Here is an 18,597-nt window from a genome sequence, read left to right as displayed (position 1 = left end):
GTTTATCACGATGAAGCGAGCCTCGCGCAGTGCCGGCGCAGCTTTCCTCGCTTCAGTACACGCGCGCACACATGCCCACGATATTTCGAAAGTGTGTTAGCCTTTAATCGGTTGAACGAGCGAATCGGATTTTTCGACCATGTGTTGAACGAGCCCACAACGAGTGCAGCCATCGACACTCATCATCGGAGCAGGATGCTACGATTCGATTCCCCGAAACTGTTATGACATCCTGATTTCTTACTCTTTCACGGTGAAAGCGATCGAAATGCGGGTGACCGGCTGTCGTCTGTTCCGAGCAAATAAATACTCATGAGATATTATTCCACCCCAATCTACACCCTCCAAATTGTACACACGATTTTTTTTTAATCAGTATATTCAATATTATGAAATACAAACATTTGTCCTGGATTATTGAGGCCTGAATTAGGGCTCGATATACTTTCATGTGGGAGGTCTCATCCGGGCTTGGGTAAACGAGTGAATAAATAAATAAATGGGAACTCGAATGAACGCGAGTGAAGACTGAACGAGAAGTCGACGAGGAGGGCGAGGAAGCGGAAAGAATTCTCATTGAAGAACGGTGAGCTCGAAACATTTCGATTCAGTTGAGGAGCGCCTGAGGATTCGTCTAGTTGAAAAAGTCTGGCAATTCCTCGGTGAATTTCATGAAAACAAAAATCAGGAAAAAAATATGCCAACTTTGGAGCGCGGTGGGGGATGGGGGGTGGGGGGGGGGGGAATTTCATAAAAAAGTTGGCAACTTTAGCATCGTTTTGCCGTATAAAAGAGTTTCAGAGGCGTTCATTCGGCGCCCTAAAGTTGTGCGATCGACGCGCATGAAAACGTGAGTAAATTCAATTACAGCATCCCCCCCCCTCCCCCCCCCCCCCTTTACCCATGGCCCCTCTCGTTCGCCTCTAGCATCCAATATTGTTCGACTAGCTGCCGTTGAGTGGTGAAAGTAAGTCGAGCACGGGGGGACGGGGAGGGTTCAATCCAGCGGCAAACACCCCATAAACAAGGGTGAGATTTTATATATACGTGGGTGGAGAGAGAAAATCCTCCTCCGCGCGCAGCACCCTCTCCCGCTCGTGGAGCTCGTGAGATTCATCGTCGTCAGTCGTTGAGATGAACGAGGAGAAAGCACGGAACTTAGTTACGACACTGCTTTCTCCTCGTACGCGTATATGATAGGAGTACGAAAATTGCAAGACGTTTCGCGCAGGAAGATGGCGAACGTGGCCGACGGAAGGGCCTAACTCACTGAATCTCCTGGATCAGCTGGCACTCGTGACGTTCGTTATGGCTGTCAGCACTTGTTTTATGCTCCGTACTCGAGAGGAATTTGTCAAAATTGATTTAGTACACAATTCCTTGGTTAATGCGTTCTCCAGCTCCTGCAACATCATTTGGGCCAAATATTCTCAATTAAGTTGACAAAAGGAAGCGACTCCTGGAATTCCGCGTATCGAATCCGAGAGCTACGAGCTCGTCGTGCCTGAATCTTTGAGCTCTGAGTCGCCTGAGAGAATCCGGGAAATCAATACGAAACAACAGCAGACTCGCGACTCGTTGGGAGAATCGAAACTCGTTTTTCCTTTTGCAAATTACACGGGAAATCGAATTAAATCGTTTGCGCGCTTCGTTCTCATCTGCTGTACGAATACGCTGAACTTTCATGCTGCTTTGTTTCTTCAACGAACCATGTACACTTGGATAGATAATGAGACATTATTGGAGGCAAGCATCACGCAGCTCAACATTTCGCTGGGGATGTGGAAGCTGCGATAAAAATGTGCTCGCCCGCCTCTCCCCTTCCCCTCGAATAAATGGTATCAACAATACGTTTCCGTATGCTCCAGAGGGTCGGATACAAGGGAAACGAGTCAACATAAAAATATATTGGCACACCGAGGGGCTAAATTACTCCGGGAATTAAATTCCTCGCATTCCTATACGTTCTTTTCCACGTAAATTCATGTTGGGTTTAAAAAAATCAAAAACGTATAGTTATCAGCCCTCGGGATTCCGCGCTCGAGAATCGTTTCGCCAACGATCCTCCGAGGAACGAGAAACACGCGCTGTTAACCAATTTCACGCGATCGCGACTAAAATGCTTATCTGCGAAAAGACATCTTACGTCAGAGAGAAGTAAGGAAAAAAGGAGCGAATGGAAGAATCTGAAGGACCGAGGAGGCCGTTGAAACGTCAGTGAACTCGCGAAACCTTAATTGACGCAATTTCCCCATTGACGACAAGAGCGTTAAACATCTGAATGGCGTCTCGTTTGGAAAATCGTTCGCGAGTTCGATTCAAAAGAGAAGCCAGCAAAAGGGGGGGGGGGGGGCAGTTTTGTCGAGCCAATCAAGGATTCGTATCCCTGGCTTTAAGGGAAGCTTCCACAGGCATGGCAGGAGGGGGCGGGGGGGGGGGGGGGGGGAATTCGAAACGAGGGAAACGTAGTACTATTTTGCAGATTCTAATGGCTCGTGAGAGATGCCCGGGCAATTCAGTGCTCGTAGCACGCAAGAATTAGGGCGGCTTGGTTTTACGTTTCATTTTATGACACCGAGGGTTCGATCGATCGAATCCCCTCCCCTCCCCTCCCCAACGTGATTCTCTTGCGCTTTTACGTACTCGATATGGTGTGGTGCGTGTTCCGAGAATTTCGGTCTTTATGCAAGCGTTTTAGTGGCATTTCGCTGAAAGCCCTTTCCACCCTTGGAACGAGGGTGCGAGCAGGGAGAAACAACGTTATGGCGGACGCGTTTGAGAAAGCGGAAAAAAATATGGAAATCCCGTAAGATTATTATAGCCACATATTCCGGGATCGGCACGTGGATTATTTTCGATTGGCTTCGTGATTCTTGAATTTAGAGGGCATTGAGATATTAATATGCTTTCTGAACGGGCTCGCCGGGCGAGGCAAGTGCAATCTGTAAATGAAATCCTCTACATTTGTTCCGAAGCAGCCCGAACGTCTTCGCTGGCTTCCCTCGTGAAAGGAAAAACGATGTACTTTGCGGGTGAAAATTTTGGGAAGACGTGGAAAGCCTTCGGGTACAAAGGGACGAGCAGGAGCACGAAGAAGGTCCGCGAATAAGGTGGGAAGGCTGCTTTATGCCTAGGGATCCTGTCGTATAATACAATGAGCCAGGAGTCAAGCTCCTTCTGCTGTCAAACATTCGCTTCCCTCGTGTTTGCTCCGTGAATAAGAAATGAGGTGAGTTTATACTCGCTCTGAAGTAACTAATCCCGGTGTCTCGTCAACTTTTGCGCGGAGGGAAGCAGAGAGAGGGGCAGATAAAAAACGTACAAAAAATAAAAACGAAGATTCGAGGATATAAAAGAGTGCAGCTTTGCGGCCGATTCATAAAAGCTCACCAACTTATGAGAAGCTGGGAAAAGCTGGTGTAAGTATTTTTCGAAAGTCAGACTCGCGAGGAGAGAATAAAGCACTCGAGGTGAAGATCGAGGCTGAGGATATTTTTTTTCTCTGCATTATGCATTCCCAACGCCCAAATTCTTGCCTCCCCCTCCTCGTCCTCTTTGTGCTCTTTTTTCTTTCTTTTCGCCACCCTTACATCCATCTCGTTCATATTCTCGTTTCGTATTTCTCGCTTCACTCTCACCCAGCATACATTCCTCTTTTTAATTCCAGCACCCATGCTCCTGGATCCGGAGACCGTGCACCCGGAACCATTGTTCCGCGAAGATTCTTCTCGTTCCTCGGCGCCTTATCTGCCCAGAATTCGGCCCCCCCAACCAAAATCGTTTGACGACAGCTGCGAGAATGATCGAGCTCAAGATAATTCGCTCAAAGGGAAAATGGATCTTGACCCCGATGAGCAGCCCCTGCTGGATGCTCTCGAATTTCTGGCTTCTATTTTTCCTCCTCGTACCCAGCCTTCGATCGGAGCCGTAGCAACGGAAAATCGTTGACTTCGAGCTTCTTTGATAAATACGAGAAATGAATAAATAGATGTGTCACATTCGACGATAAAATAGTGCTGGGAAGTTTGCCATTTTTATGCAGAAGGTAAAAAAACGCTGATCGCACCGTCGGAACCGTCGAAAGCTTGCACGAAGGATTGCATTTCATGGGTCTCTAAATTGGATCGATTTTTACTCCCTAATTGAAGATATAATCACTTTAAATTAATGTCAGAGTTATTCATTCGAAATTGTAAATCAATTTTTTCAACTCATCTTTTGACGAATGAAATTACGAGCCATTATTCAATCGGGGATCCATATCACTGACCGAACCCCAAATTTCATTCCTTCCGGCCGAAAATACTGTAGTTTTTTATGCTAAAAATCGCATTAGAGAGCGCAGAGGGAAAACACAAAGGGAAATGGACCAAGAAAAAAGTATTAATATAAAGACAGAAGGCTGTGAAAGGAACGGGCCGAGCCAAGAAGAAACAAAATGCCGAAATAAGCAAATGTGAGGTTATACGATCGATCAATCTTTAGTGTAATATATCTTTATCACTATAGTAAGACGATCGTTTCGAATTTTTTCCAAATCTTCATTATTATACTTCATTGCTATTGTCTACGTTTTTCATAAACTTCGTAAGAGGCGTTCAATCGTTATGTGGAAAAATGAACGATTTTTTACGCACAGTCCCTGTAACCCTGTGTATTTTTCGTCATATTTAAATACGTTTGTGTCAATAACGAAAAAGAAGAACCCTTTAGAATTTGATATGCGTGCCAGTCGACTACCCATTTAAAGTCTGTATAATAATTTCAAGACTTCTTTAAAAAAATCGTTTCGTATATGAGCTACCTTAAAGCTTAACAACCTCTTTAGTTATGTTCGAGGACGTGTGGCGAGTTGTTTTCCCATCTGGACGATCCGGGAAAGCTCGTCGACAGGAATCTAAACAATAGCAGTCCTCGGAATCATGTTCCATTGGCATTATTACCGAGACAGATAGACCAGTTTACGAGTTTTGGGTGATGGGGGTTGCTCTGAATATTCAATGAAGTAATAAGAGCCTCCATGAGAATTTTCATCGCTCCGATAAAACAGGGTTATAGCGATGGTTAATGAAATCTCGTCCGATTTTACATCGTATATAATACCGAATGAAATATCAATATTTAGAGAAGTGAATTCCAAGGGTAGAGAGCCTGTCAAGAACACCTTATTTGACAACTCAATCAAAACGTCATGAAGAAAGCTCGCTGGGGTGCGGTGGGCCGAGTAAGAGTTCGAAAATTGTAAAAAGTTTGAGGCCAACAAGGGGGCGATGGCTCGATGAAGAAAGTTTCTCCGGCAGGCTTGTTTCGCTCTGTTTTGGACAAGCCAAGTCGTCTGACATCCAGCAGCGAATCGATCTTCCGAGAGATTGCCACGAGAAAATGAGGAAAATTGGTAAAATATTTAGAACGAAAGGAAGAGTTGCTGGGATTCGACGAAAATTCGGCTCAATTCTGAAGTCATTGGAGCAGGTCAGAGGTTGGGGTTGATTAAAAATACACAGTTTCGCTCTCCTCGAGACCGAAAGTTCTTGCGACGAATTCCAGCTCCTTCGGAGGGCTCGTTTTTTGGGGTTCCTCCGTGTCCACCCTTCTCGTTTCTTCATCCCTCGAAATCCTTGCTGGTTATATCCACCTAACAAAACGCATGATAATGTGGGCCGGTTGGTCATGCACGAGGACACAAAAGCAATATCAGCTTTAGTGTGTTTGATGAGTTGTGCGTGGCTCGAATGGCTTTGGACTATTATCCACGTACACGAAAGTGTATGGCGTGCGCGCAGGACTGATTGTACAATTAAGGGCTACCATGTGGACAGCGAGCTTCGAATATCCTCAGGTTCATTCGGTTATTCTCCTCTGTAATTTTCTCACGTTTCTCGAATTAAGGACACGTATATTTGTACTCACTTTCACCATACACAAAGACCGGGGTATACGCGCGAGTCCAAATCTACGTGGCTCACGCACCACTCCGCACACTCACCCTTCGTACCTATTTTCCCTATTTTCCATTCCTTATTATCCATTTTTTACGTTCTTTTTCTCTCTGTCCTATGACCATAAGTTTAGGGTTGAAAATTACCCTTATTACCGCCATTTGCGTTCATTCTTCATTTTCGTTTCTTTCTCAAAATCCAATCAACGTGAAAGCACCACTAAATTACAGTGTGACTCCGACCTTTTGGACGATAAATCAATCCCCTACCGATTCAATGATTTTATTAGCAATATTTCGTAACTTTGAGAACGTCGAATTTAGAATTGGTCAGAAAATTTTATCGAATTGAGACAACATTACGGAAAATGAGATTTCGTTGTTAGAAATATTTCGTGACTTGGACGAACTTGCGGTTCGTCAAACGATTTTATTGTCGAAATTGAGAGAAAACTGCGCACGATTCTTCGCACAATTTCCCGATCGACTCAACCAATGATTGCAATTTTCCGAGCTTTATAATACGAAGGAACAATAATTTTATGAGGATGACGCAACGCTTCCCTTTAATTATAATGCCAGCGAGTATCCACCCTCGTTCGAATTCACCCTCTCGCCGAAGCATCGGGTGTTACAGCATCGCGCTTTAAGACCTTTAATTTAGGAGCATGAATAAAGAGAGCACTGTTTGCGGCAGCGGCGGACCTTCCTTGCGCGGAGATAATGTACGATGCGGCAGTTTGAAACTGTTCCATCGGGAACCCTTTTGTATACCCGGGTCCACAAGCATGAGGAATGGTTTCAAGCTCGATGGAATTCAAAAATGCTGATAATCCAATGTACAGTTGCTTCGAACGGGGTTGTAACGCAGCCGCAAATATATCCACAAATTTTGAAAAAACTATGCACAGCAGAGGGAAGCCTTTTATCCGTAAATTGGGCGTAGGGAAACTGACCAAAACCCCTGTCGATGAAAAAAATGGTAAAATTCGAATTTTTGCAAATCCCAAAATCCAACGAACTGGGCAATATAATCGTCACTGATTCCCAAGGAAGCGGTGAAGCAATTAGAGTCTCCTTTCGCGCCGTTAATTTGGGCCATCGGCTCAGGGAATCTGCCGTAAACTCCTGTCGATAAAAAGCTTTCCCTCGCGTTTTTCCGTCTTCGATGAGTGTATCACCGGGACAATGTTATTGCCAACAGTAAAACGAGGCTAATTAACAACGGCGAGATTCAAAATCGAGGAAATTAAAGTGACCCTGAGCAAAAGCCATGGAGTTTTACACCCGAGGGACGTGGCTGCGAAATTCACGGACCCGTATAACTCGGAGCTTATCGCTTACCGTTTTACGGTCGTGTTACTGCGCGGGCGAGCGAGGGCGCCGGAAAATGCTTGGCGCCGGGGTTCCATATCCCAAAAACCCAGATACCCAGATACTCCCTGGGCGGCTGGCGTTTCTTAATAGCGGACCGGAGAGAGCTCCGGCACCAATCAAACGCGCAATGCCTTAAACCGTTACGACTTCTCTCCCAGGTCACCCTGCCCCGTGAGAATGGGCTGTCCTGCAAGCCCTAACAGCGAACCTTATTGTTATTTATATTTCTCTATCAACCTGCAAGTATGAAAATAGCTTGGATTCATTAACCTCCGAGAAATAATCCTCAAGTATAACCGAGTGAGAAGCAGCATGGGAACCTTGCCAGGAATCAGATCAATGAGAGCCCGAATGATCGGACGGCTGACTCGATCGAAACCGCGGCGATAAAGCCTGCTCCTGACAACCTTATGAAAGCAACCATCCAGCATCAAAATATTTTCACTCTACTTGAGAATGAAAAATAATTGAACGTAACATTCGATGAAAATAATGAAAAGTCGTAAAAAATAGAGGTCGTGACTCCGGTATTGCTTTCATCGTGGATCGAAGGAAACGAGTGCTCCGTGCTTGCAGACTTTTTGGCTCGAGGCAATGAGTCAAAGAGAGCGAGAGAACGAGGAGGCGACATCAAACGGAAAGCTTGAAGCTGCTCCATCGTAGCATAATCGCGAGACTATTCACTTGGCGAAAGCACATACTCTTTTTCATTTGCAAGAGCTTCGTCACGATAACCAGAATGCCGGATACATCGTGCACTGCTGGTAAGAAAAAAAGAAGAAGAAAAAACGATATGAATGTATACGAGGGAGAGGGTGCAAATTCGTGGACTCGCAATTCTCGTGTTTCTTCTTCACTTCTATTTCGGTTGCTTTAATTAGAAGCGAAGAAGCGAAGATGGGACGGGCGAGAGGAAGAAGAATAAGAAGAGGAAAAAGAGACGGATGAAAAAGAAGCAAACGACACGGTTGCTGGCTCACTTATTTTCTCATACTGTGCCATTGCACTCTCCCAGTCTTTTGCTTCGACTTTATTTCCATCTCGTTCTTCTTGTTTGTGACATTATTTTGTTTGTTTTCTTTTCTTCTTTTCATTTTATCTCTCTTTACCGGCAATTAAAAGACTTTTATTCCCTCGTTTCTGGCCTCGTTGTCGTTTGTTTATTCAACGTAACTCACTCGACGAGATAAACTTATGGTCTAGTCGACACGAACGACGTGTCCCTGCCTCGTATCGAGAAAAAATGTGAAATTTCTTTTGCCCCGTTTGCCGGGATCTGCAGGCTTGTCGCCATATTTTTTTCGTATTTCTTACCTTTTTTCCATCCCGAAAGAGCAGATCTGAGGTACGAGGCACTCATCGCTGCGAATTAAAAAGGGTATTTGCTTTGAAACTCCAATTACGAGAACCTCGAAATATTTTTGTCCTCTTGTTTCTTCACTCACTTTACTCTCTTATCGAGCTCCTTTCGTTTTGACTGCACAAACTTTTCCCCCCGAATCTTTCCGACACCGAAAATACGCTCGTGCGCGAATCCACTTGATTCGAATTCGCTGTTGAAAATCAGTTCCCCACATCCATTCGTCGATGAACCGAACGAAGAGATTTCGTTTAGAATAAAAAAACAAGTTTACCTTAAAATTCTGACGATTGTGAAAAATTGAGTTTAATAGAGACGAAGAAAATGGTTTTTATTCGATAATTCTTCGAAATAACGTGCCTCAAATTTCTACGAGGGGCGAAAAGCTGTTGAACACCCTGCTGCGGGACGCACACGTGATTCCAAAACTGCTTTTGCCACGTGCAAAACAGCGTCATGGTTGAGCGAACCCATCGACGAGTCTTGGAAGGAAAAGGGAATGAGTGCGAGGCGGGAGGAGGGAAGCGCAGCCTGCTAATTGGACTTAATTAATTTAATTAATGTGAGGATAAGCAGCCTCGTCGCAGCTAGTGTACTAGCTGATTCCCCTAGCCGTAAGCCGTTGCCAGTGAAACCTGCAGAAAGCGACACGAAAAAGGTTAAGCCACTGGTGCAGAGGATGCGCAACTCCATTGACTCTGGCACCGAGGTACTTTGCGCTCCGGCAGTTGCTATTCGAATCGTTTGATCAGTGCCAGCCTGGGCTCGAAAAAAGCTGTTGAAAATATTGATGAAGTACTCCGTCCGGCGGGAATCGAATAAAAAAAGTGGCGAAAACTTCGATGTAGGAAGATTGAAAAATTACAAATTTCCTCACTGAAACACTCGCTCCGCTAAATTCCAATCATTTGCAAACACGGATTGCCCTTCGGCGCTCGAAAAAACGAAGGAAACTGATGCTGCGGTTAAACCCGATCTCCCTAGCAGCGCTAGAAGTGTCCGGAATTGTACCGGAATTACCAAAGTTGAATGCACCAACGAGCAGCAAGAGCTTCGCGGTATGAGAATACACCACGCTGGGGAAACGCGTGTATGCACGGTTTATTGGTAGCTTAGAACGCTTGATACAAGCACACCGGAGCAGGGATAGCCTTCCTCGCGATATTCTAGAAATAGCTGTGTATTTTCCCTCAGAGGGGATCGAACTCCCGACCTTAGAGAGTTACAGCAATCCCCGTTGTATTTTTAGTCTGGCAAATGTGAAAAACGAGTATCGCGGTTTTCTAGCCACGCGAGAGCATATTATGAATTATAATCAGTTCACAAGTTTTGGTCTTCGGACGTGGATACTCGACGACTTGATTTTTAATCTCGATCAATCAAGATTTCGATATTTTTATAAACTCCCTCATTCCACGATCCTTCCTCTGTGTTTTCATTTGGTTTTTATCACAATTTTTTTGCAGAGCACTTTTGTATCGTGTACTTTCAATGGGAGGGAACGTTCGCCGGAAAAGAAAACGAAAAACTCGTTGTTCCATGGCTCCTACGAGGAACGAATTTCGTGCCAAAAACATACAGCGGCAGCAGAAGCACCGCAAAAAAAAAAGGAGAAAACAAAATTCATGCACACACGATCGTACGAGGAGACACGAAAAGGTAGTCGGAGTAAATCTTGCATGGAATGACGACGGAGACATTGAACGAGATAGGAGCAGAGTGGGAACGAAAAAAGTCGATAACTGAATAGGGGGTGGGGAAGAGGGGGGAAAAACGGAAATGGATGTACATCAGGGTGAAACTTCTTCAGTTGGAAAGACGTCTCATTATACGCGACCGTTTCCTTCTCGCTTTTTGTTGTTATTTTTTTTCCGTACACTATCATCTAGTAGCCTGCACGTGTTTACGTCCGCTGTGTATATATTTTCATATTGCTGAGGGAGGGTGGAAATATTGTGTACGTGAAATATATCGGCGTCTGGTCAATTCAACGAAACTTCTGAAAAGGAAAAAAAGAAGAAAGAACAAATGGGCGGTTCAATGGGCCAGGATCCGTTCGGAATAATACAATTATGAATAATATTAAATGAAAAAGAAAGCAACCCCAGAAAATATCGAGCCACGATATTGGATGGGATTTTTTTTTAGGAGGAACATCAACCGGAAGTGCGCCCGTGTGTGTGTTTTAGTATGAAATTGCTTTCGTACTAAAATATCATGTGACGTAAATTTTGGAGATGAAAATTCAGCTCGGAATTGCAATCGATTGAGAAAAGAGGGCGCAGTTTTGACTTAAATTTGACGTACGAATAAAAAAGCTTGGAGAGATTCGATGAAAATGGATGCACGAGGATAAAAGCCGCGTTTTGTAACGCCCGCATCACCGACTTCATTCTTCGTTTCGATTCACCAACAAATCACCTCGCCCATTCAAATATCTCAACAATTTTTTCTCCGTTCAACTTGTTCGTCCCTCATCTGCATTGCTCGCAGGCCTCTCGCTTTCCATTGCCTCCTCCGCCGGGAGGGGAGCGCGCACACCCTTCATTTTGCGAAACTACTCTCGTTCCCCCGAACAACCCCTTTCGGGCGAGCGAGAGACTTTCGGAAAACAACCCTCGCTCATTGGGCGTCCTCCTCGCTTGCTGGCCTCTCGCACACAATTATTATCGTCTCTGTCTCCCTCGCGGGGAAAACAGTCGCCCAATCTGGCGCACATTTGCATGGAACCCTTTTGGTTCCTTCCTCTCCTACCGGCCTCCTTTCCCCTCCGGCCTGACGCCCGCCCTCGCCGCCTCCGGTTTTACCCAAAAGCTCACCGAGCAGGCCACCTCGTCGCTTCCCGAACACGGGGGATGAAATATTCATTTAATTATGACTGATTAAAATATAGATAGCACACGTTACGTGCTGCATTACACTGCTCAGACGAGCAGACTCCCAAGCCCCGTTTCTTCTATCACAAAATCCTCAAAAAGCCACTCACGTTTTTTGGAAAATCTTCGCTCTCAGCTCTCGCGAGGAGCTCGAGCCTGCTGTAAAGGAGCGAAATTCTCTTGACGAATTTACTAAATCCTTTTCACCATCCTCAGGGCTAATTGCCTGCGAGATATTCGAATGAATTTGAAAGATTGATGTTCTCTTGTGCCCCCCTCCCTTCCTCAGCCCCCGAGTCTTATCCTTTTTGACCCAAGAGCTTCCCTCTCATCTTCAACCCTAAATCTAGATCTCATTTTCATAAAGTTCATCCTCGGATGGCTTCTCCTCGTATCCTTTCTCGATCGAGGCTCCCCCTGCTCCTCCTCGCGATTTTCCCTGTTTGAAACTTCGTTCGCGCGCGAGTGCTTAACGTAAAAGCTTTTGTGAAGTTGGAAGGAAAAAAACGGCGGTAGGAGGAGGGAAAACGACGTTCAGGAAGATTCGGATCAATCTCATGCTTCTCGAATAATAAAGGCTTGTTTCTTTTGACACTATTTTCAAGCGAATTTCGTTGGCGGCATTCCGGGGAATGAGGAGACTGATGTCAGAAGAAATTTTTGGAAAAAGGAGAATGAGGATGACCAGAGAGTGAAAGTCGGTGGGTCGCGCTCTTTCATCATTCATTATTCCTCACATTTCCATTCATTAGTTTTTCCGCGAGGCGAAAACAGCTCGGAATTGTTTGAAAATAGCAGAGAGAAGGCTCGAGAGTAGCGGCTTGGTAGAAAGATAAGCAAAACAAGTTTCAATTTTCCTTAACAACTTTTTGACGTGGAAAAGTTCTCGTGGATTTATTGGAGCGAAAAGTGGTGAAGTCGTTAGATGCATCTTTGTTAATTAAAATGTATCCAAAAATACGAAGAGCCACCACCAACAGTTGGTTAATGATGATGCGCGACGAGCTTAATTTGGAACGAGAGGGAGGAAAATAGAGAAAGAAAATCCTTTCAGATAAATGATAAGGCAGGAACTCGGAAACTCCGTGACGAGTGCGTCGCCTAATTTTTCTCGTCACGTTCGAAAATACCTTCGGCGCACTGCTCGTCACTCGTCAAATTACTTAATCCCGAAAATGCTTGTTCGTTAAGCTTCTTCAAGGACGAGCCCGAGACACGAACGAGCAGCGAATTGCTTCGGGGATGAGTGACGTCCAATTTTCGAGGTGCAAGGTCGTCGGGAGGTCATAGCGTGGGCTCAACTTATCATGATCATTCCATGAGAAAAAAATTCCAATTTCTTTCTGTAAAAATAACTTTCTTTTACTTTCTCAAAAGTTTTTCCATCCGCCAAGCTTTTGACTCTCAATTTTTACCCAATGCAACGTCACCATCAGCATTTGCACAATTTTGAAAAACTAAAAGTCTCGAAGAGTCTTTTTCCAAAAATGAACTCAATTACATTGCCCACGATGAACGACGTTTCGCGTTGAATACAGCACCGAGTTTCCCCGAGTCCGCTGTAGCGTTCATCACTTATACTAAAGTTCAACATAATTCAGCAACAAAGCTTTCAGCCACGAATAAATATGACTTAACAATTACGAAAGTCTTTAAAACCATTGAAAGTGCTTCGCGTTCGAGTCGGGGGTCTCGTTGTTCGGGTCGTTATATTTGGAGGATTCGGAGTGGTGTGTTGTGCGTGGAAAGTCTCGGTACGAAGTAGCACCATTAATATCCACTCAACCTCCACTTGACAATTACAGAAATATATCCCTGAGGGTTTTGCGCAAGAGGGAGGAAGTAGAGAGTGAGTGAATAACGAGATCGAGGCAGAGAGAGAGAGAGAGAGAGAGCGAGAGAATAGCCCTGGTGGTTTGCCACTCCCTAATTAACTATTCTTCATTAATATCACTTAACGTTTTTCCCCGAAGCTGGTTGCGTTCACTCGCACAGGGTGAAAGGGCTCCGTTTCATTTTTCTCTCGTATGCGATTCCCTCAACGCACCCATCGTTCGCCCCTCTCTCAGCTTTTCTTTCAGCAGACTTTCATTACAGTTTTTTGCACTTCCGCGTGGCTTCGAGCCTCCAGAATGTCGACAGATTCCTGGGCCATTCACACGTCGTTTAATCCCGTGTACAAAGGTGTGCATAACCCTCTCGAGACGTATTGCGATGATGCCACAAAAAGATGAAAAGAAATACGGGAGCGGTGTTCTCACGAATGATCATCATCACTGACTGAGCCCCACTCGCACCGCTCACCGCAACTTCCGCAGGCTTCGTAGGTTTCGCAATCAACCGTCTCATTGTCGAGCGAACCACAAGAACCAAGTTTTTTTTTTCATGCTGCAACTTCAACCCTGCAGAATTGCAAGAAGCATGACTTCGTGTTTGCAATCAGTCACCATTTCTTGATCTCTTTAACGTGCGACTTAACATGATCTTGAAAAATTCGTCACCCTTCTGCCGTCGCAGTGATTTGCAACCTGGAAGTGAGCTGGCCATCGACGTTCAAGAGTCACCGAACCGTGAGCCTCGGCAAAATTTTTCTCGGACGCTGCCGCTCAACTGGTTGAGAAATTAAGCTGAGATGTTCCTTGAGAATTGGCGTCGATCAGAACTTGCGGGTGCATCAAAGCCCCAAAAGATTCATTCACTTCTCCGACACACGAGCAATCATATTCGGGCTGATGAATCCTCGTCAACGTAGCGATGCGTTCACCAAGCTGCGAAGGGCTTCGGGAGCGAAAACGTTTCGATGCTCAGAGACACTAATTAAGCACTATAATTGAGTAGAACGGCCTGTTTAATTTGAGCTGGAAGCTCAGCATCGCGCCGAGGCAAAGAGACATAACCGTCGAATAGTCTAATTAGAGGGACGAGTAAGAAGCCATTGGCATGGGAGGAGCAGCGGTTGGGAGGTAACAACACGGCAAACTGCGTGGCAGGCCCGCGTTCATTCCAAACGCGTGAAACGACGGGTTTGTTCTTCCCGCGATTTTCAAAGAGTCCCATACACGTATATAAACAGCATTCGGCCGGATAATGAGGGAGCAGAACATTTGAGAATGCCCGAGTCGAGGAAAACGAGGGTATCGTTGGTGGGGAGCAGGGGGCTGTGAAAGGAGAAGATGAAAAAAGGAAAAATAACCCTTTTGAGTAATGACGGTGAATTAGCGCCGGCGTTACTTTTGACGGGCACCCTCGAACCCCCATAAGCATCCACGAGCAATGCCACATGCCTCGACTCGTAGCTCACGCTCGCTCCTTCGTGCACCGTTTTTTCTTCAACACGGCCGAAAGCCCGAAATTTTTTATCCCACTACCTCTAAATTACGCAGGGATTAGTTGCGTGCATTTTATGAGGGTGGACCAATGGCACAACTTTTTTAATAGCGCGATAGCGAGCTCTTTCCCGCTCGGGTTAAAGCCCCTTTTTGCATTTTTACAGGGCGACTCACTCCCGTCCCTCCCGCCCTCGCTAAACCCCGAAACAACGCGAACAGCATCGACCGTTCGCTCCCTTAAAATATCGCCCTTCATACAGCCAGGCCAGATTATTGCCTGGCTATCTTCCTCTTACTCACGTTCCATCATCCACCCCCAGCTTGTCCATGTCACTCCCATTGCCCGCCACGATGGATGTCGAGCAAAGTGCAGCTCAGGATATCGTTACCACGTGCCTCGAACGTGTCGCTCGCTTCCACTATTTCGTACGTCCCTCGTCGTCGTAAAAACTCGGCAACGTTTTATCTGTATTTCTGGGTCATCGTGTTACTTCGTGGACTACTCCAGCTGACCTGTTTCGTCAACAACTTTTCGACCCTTTCCAGCTCACGTTCAGCTGTGAACTGAGCGGTTTTATGCTTTTGTTTCAGTCTGTGAGTGCGATTGCGATTCGATGATGGTTACGATTCAGTTACAAACACGAAATGATGAATTATTTGACGCCGATGGCGCGTCTAATTCCGGATTCCCAGAACGAAGCAATCAGTCATTCGTTGCTGATGGAACAGAGTGTCGCAACTCGTGAATGGCAACCGCTTCGATTCACCAGGAAGCCATTAATAGTCTCTTTGATTCCAATAATCTTCAGTGCACTCCGGGCAAACCGAATGACGTTCCGGAAAGTTTAGGATCTCTCACCTCAACATCTGGTTTACAGTTGTTTCTTCGATCATCGTCTCCCAAAGTTATTGGAAGTCCCTCCTAAAGTGAGTTAGACACGAGGAAATTCGTTCATTATGTTTGGTCGTCCAGCCAATCACTCGTCCGAGGAGTAGCGTCGATGAATTCTCGGAGCTGTATTTCGCTGATACATAAATACAGGAGTCTATTGACTGGAGGTTCGGTCGAATAACCCCAAAAGGAAAGAGCCCTCGACCCTCTTTTTGGTGTAGCATCAACAAGGGGTCTGCAGGGTATTCAGGGTCAGTCTTCCGTGAAGGTTTACTACGCGATACGTTATGCATCGCATCATCATATCCCATAAACGTCAGAACTTCAGCTCGGACTTGATCATCTCGTCAGAGAAAAAACAAATTCGTATATACTTTTAATGATGCACCGGTTCGAGGATTAAAGCGAAAGAAACTGAATATTTTTCCCCCGGGACTGTGGAAACTTACGACTGGCCATCTGGTGTCCAAAGGACCAACATTTAATCGCTCTCGCTCCCGTACGAGATCGAGAGGAACGAAGCCCCGCTGTAGAAGACTCTCTCGGTAAACGCCTAGGAAGACATGGATTAGGGGTTTGCGGGTTTGAGCCACCACCGGAGATAGATAGAGAACGAGACAAAATGGTTTAATTTCGGTAATCCTCGTTGTTACTCTCGTTGGATTCGTAGATAAGACCTTTGCCTGGTTGGAGTGATAACTCTGAACCCAGGTGGCTTTCTACCCACCACTTGGCAGTTACTGCCTTCCCCTTCCCCTTACCTAACCTCACTCATTCTCTTTTTACTCGTACTGTGCTCTCTTCTCACTTACTCAACCATTCTTATATACACCCTTATACAGGGTGTGGACTTCGTCGTTTTCGAAGCTCTCCAATGAGTCCGGTGTGGACTTGAAAACACTGGAAAAGAATTCAATTTTTTCTTGTTTTTCAAAATTCCTTTTTTTATTTTATATTACGAGGACGTGAATTTTTTAGAGTAAATTTCTTCGGGAACGAGCACTAAAGGGACGAAAATGGGGTTTTTGGATGAAGCGAGACGTTAAAAGTGTCACCGAATGACGTTTCGATTGTTCGAGGTCACCCTGTGTGTGTGTGTGTGCGCAGAGAAAATCTTTTTCCGTTAAGAAATGAGATTCGGGAGTACGAAGAAAAGCTCGATGCAGCATTTCTCTCTAATTTTTACGAGACAGGATAACTTTGGGAAGGAATTGCGAGGTGTGTTACAACAATTTTCTCGTAGCGGTAAATTGCAAGGATTTATGGAATCAAATTTATGGGCATGTATAAGAAAAGGAAAAGCTTGCGACGATTTTTTTTCTCTTCTTTACGATCATCTTCAAATTCTGATCATACCGAGCTCGAAGGACCTCGATTACGGCAAGACTTTTCCCCCCTCCCAAGGGGAATCCATCGTTGAAGATTTATCGAACCCTCGGCAAAGTATTCCAAACAGGTTGCTCGGATTTCGTTGATCTTCCCGTTTCCATCGCTGAGATTTTTTCCATCCCTCCGTCCCTTAAACCGGCAACCCTTACTTCGCCACTGAAGCGCGCGCGCGCGAACCTTAATTGAGAATCTTAATCAAATTAATTAGATGGAATAAATAATATTGAAAATAATTTCATTAACGCCCGTCTCTGCTCATAATGAAAAAGATGAAAATAAAATAAACATTTTAAACTATAATGAAAATCGAATATAAGGAAAATTCCTTTCTGTCGAGCCGAAGAAAAAACTCGTGCCACGTGGTAACGAATTAAGGCTTGAAAATAGAGTTTGTATTACCGGAAAAGTATTTCGGAACATGTGCGAGATATTTAAGAGAAGCGGAAAGTGGCTGATGTCGAGCGGGAGCTTTAAGAAATTCCAAATGTGAGATCCCGCGCGACACGAAAATTATAGCTCGTGATTTTTCAAAAAGTGCCTCACTGTCGTATGGAATTTAGTTTTACGCTCGGTAATCCACAACCATAACATCGGGGCTCTGGAGATTTTCCCCGAGACCAAATAAGAAAACTTCAACGACAGCTTTATCGCATGCCACTTCCGAAAGAAAAATCTGGGTCGCCTCAGAAATGGAGTTAGGAAATAGAAAATAATTCGACGAAAAACAGTGAGCAGTTAATGAAATAAAAAGGTTCAAACTCGTTCGTGTATATCTTGGATTAAAATTAACAATTTTGTTAGTTTTTTTTCAGCATCAGATTAAGCTGCGACTACGATTTGCTGGGAATGTTTTAATTCGAAAATGTTGCTAGTGAACGAGTTGGATGGCATTCCAATCATTTGAGCAAAAGTTGAACGGTTAATTTTAGAGAAAAAAGCGATTAGAAATAATGAAGATCCTTTTAAGCTCAAAGTCGGACAATCAATTACCAGGTAGTTTAATTCGGTTTCCATTGAAGGGAAAGATACGAATTAATTTCCATTTGGTTGAACGAATCGGAAAGGTGATTTGCAAGTCGAAGCTCTTTGCTCTTCCGAACGAAAGTGTTGGGAGGTTCGGGGGTGCGATTTTTTGAGGGAGAGAGACTCCGTAAAGGATTTTCGATGCGGAAAAAGGGTTGATTCAATTCCAATTGGTTACTACGTCACAGAGTGTTGACAAAACGACGACACAACGAGACGAGAAGATCCCTCGGCTTTCGCCGTCCTTTCTCGTTGTCTGGAAGGTCCTGGCAAAATGGCTTCTTTCATTCACAGTACACGGGGATGTTATCTTTCCCTCGGTGTCTCTCGTTGTCCCACAACCTTAAGAGATTACGAGTGTCAAAGAGAATGAAGAGAGGGCGAGAGGATGGCGCGGAGGAGTCGAGGGAGGG

This window comes from Venturia canescens, chromosome 6 (genome assembly GCF_019457755.1).
Source record: "Venturia canescens isolate UGA chromosome 6, ASM1945775v1, whole genome shotgun sequence".
Classification (NCBI taxonomy): Eukaryota; Metazoa; Arthropoda; class Insecta; order Hymenoptera; family Ichneumonidae; genus Venturia; species Venturia canescens.
Note: the sequence above shows the minus strand (reverse complement) of the source record.